At 46.1% G+C, this 2,671-nt stretch overlaps 1 pseudogene; it reads left to right on the forward strand.

The window, feature by feature from the left end:
• Nucleotides 1–269: 269 nt before the first annotated feature.
• LOC146194986 (uncharacterized) lies at nucleotides 270–2,105 on the forward strand (annotated as a pseudogene).
• Nucleotides 2,106–2,671: the final 566 nt, after the last annotated feature.

The raw sequence follows: 2,671 nt of genomic DNA on the forward strand, positions 1-2,671 counted from the left end.
GTTTTGTTGGCTGTCGCAGGGTTGTGTTACGCAGTGGGCGCGTTACGTTAAAGGACTCGAGCGCACTTGAGTCGTCAGAGGGCGCTCCAAGTAAGCTAAACAACCACAACTGACTTCCGGTGTGTGTTTGCAGAGCGCGCTCTACGCGCTCCGTCTTCGACGACGGTGTGCGGGAGCGCGGGTCTTTTGCGTTTGGCGACGTGACGTATTTCCGGATACTATGGAGCTACTCCCTTTTTGGCGCCTTTCGCGGTTACGGGACGGCAGTTATGGCTGCGCAGCCTGTGCTCGTCGTGAACACGAGCACAGGTACGTAAACTGTTGCTAGTTCGTCGGGGACCTCGTTTTAATCATTTGCAGGATTCGGACTTTATACGGCTGCTGTGACTGTAGGGCCTGACTTACTTGAGCTGTGAGGAGGTGTGGCGAGCACAGGGTCAGATGTCTACCCGGAAACCGTTCAATGCGAGTTTTTAATGCCTTGTTTCGTTCTTGGACTATCAAGTGTTGTGTTTGTTTCCAGAGAAAGAGCAGTTACGAGCGACAACTGCAGAAATCTTGCTTTGAAAATCTAAATTCTTGCTTTTGTCTTGCGTTGCTGGCGTAGCACATCGCCTTTATTTTAAGGCTGTAGCTACGTTTATGGCACGTTGTCGAGCGCCATGTGTTATACGTCACCGCACTTAGCGAAAATAAGTACAAAGTGCTTTCGGAAATTCGTGAAATCGGTACTTCCTACTCGCCTACTCAAATCTTGTATTTGGTGCACGCAATCGCTCGTTCTTGCCAAAGTGCTTGCAGCAGTAGGGCTCTTTAGGGAATATTATAATATATGAAAGCTGTTTATTTCATGAATTGCATTTTCACTATGATAGAAATTGTGATATGATATGAATTTTCACTTTTTGCCGGGTTAATTTTCCACTGTACTCGCGACACGGGCGGTTATGGAGGTATTCACTGCCACTATTTTTGACGCACAGGGCGACGAAGACCTCTTCTTTTTTGTAAATTTTTAGCGTCTAATATTTTTCTTTATTAAATGAGTCCTGGTGTAGGCTGATGTGCACCATGACTGATTTACTTTTACAGATGACCAGTTTTTCACAACATACATACCCATAACCACAACAGTGAGTAATGCCTCTTTTCTTTTCATTGAAGTAGTTTTCATGCTCTATTACTGATCTCGTATGAGGCGGCCTAAGCTGTAGCTCTCCTTTTGCTGTAGGTCTCCCAAAAGAAAGTTCAAGCTGGGGACATGCCAAGGTACATTTGATTTCATCTTATGAGAATCATAAACAAGAATTCAGTGATAGAAAGAGAAAGGGAAAAGACATTTGGAAACAAATTAGTGAAGAAATGTGCAAGCACGGGTACACGCGAACTGCTGCGGACTGTGAAACGAAGTTCAAAGGTCTCAAGCGCGCGTATGACAAGCACCGCCAGCACAAGAAGAAGAGTGGGAGGGAAAGAAAGGAGTGGCCATTTCTTCAGGTGATAGATGACTTGCTTGCAAATAACAGAGTACCAGGCTCCAGTGGCGTCAAGCCAGCCCCCACAGCCCTCCACCTCAGCTACCTGCACATTAGCTGTGGCCACCCCGTGCAGCATCAATGAACCACCGACAACAGAAGAAAATGTGCACTGCGAAAACAACTCAAGAAATGATGATGTTCCGCGCCAGAAAAGCAAACCAAATGTGAAGCATCGTCGAACACCAGCAGCTGTATTGGGGGAAATTCTGCTGAACTTACACTAATGACAGGATGAATAAAGAAGACGATACCAGCAGCAAATAAAGATGTAGAGGCTCAAACTGGGTATGCTGAAACGCCTCGCAGCACTGGATAAGCAGCAGTGAACTTTGTGATGTTCTTTTTGTGTGTCATGCTGGGGCAAAAACTTCGTTCATTCTGTATGAGTTTGCTGTTTGAATACTGTGCAATTTCTCAGTTTATATTCTAGTCTGTGATCGTGGTACAAGCCAGTACCGCCCACTTTAGTTTTTATTCAAAAAAACAACCAGACACTGTGTTCAACATTTTATTGCCAGTGAGAGTTCTTCTGGCTGAAAATGATCAACTCGTGTATGCAATAAATACTTTCGCCACATAGGGCTTGTGCGTGTGATGTATCTTGCATGAATAATACTTCGGGACTGGAAGTACCCTGCCTGTCTTAAACTTTAACAGTACTTTCTGCACAGGAAGCGTGTTATTTTTTTTAGTCGATATTTATTGCCACAAGGCATCAGTAGGGTATGAGATGAACGATGAATAAATGATTAAATGAATGGAAAAAGGTTGGCTGATTTTATGAAGTCCAGAAGTGAGCGATGATGAGGTCCCTGCGTCCAAGTGATGTATGAGGCAGGATTGGTTGCTCAAAGGCCAGCTATGCTCAGGTGCCGGATTCGTGTTGGTTTGAGTGCTGGGCAGTCCCACAGCAAGTGGTGGATGTCGGCCTCGACATCTTTGTTTTTACAGATCGGGCATCCTGGGCAAGGATATAAGTGTTGGAATTATGACCACGTTCTAGTGCCAGCTGGTGTAAGGGCAACACCGACCCGGATCCTCCTAAGCGCAACCTCCTCTGCACGGGTGAGACCACGGGGAAGGGATATCGCACACGGAGGGATAAGTGCACGTGGCGGCGCCGGAGGTGCTCC

This window comes from Amblyomma maculatum, chromosome 3 (assembly GCF_055883805.1).
Source record: "Amblyomma maculatum isolate TAMU_Amacu chromosome 3, ASM5588380v1, whole genome shotgun sequence".
NCBI classification, from domain to species: domain Eukaryota; kingdom Metazoa; phylum Arthropoda; class Arachnida; order Ixodida; family Ixodidae; genus Amblyomma; species Amblyomma maculatum.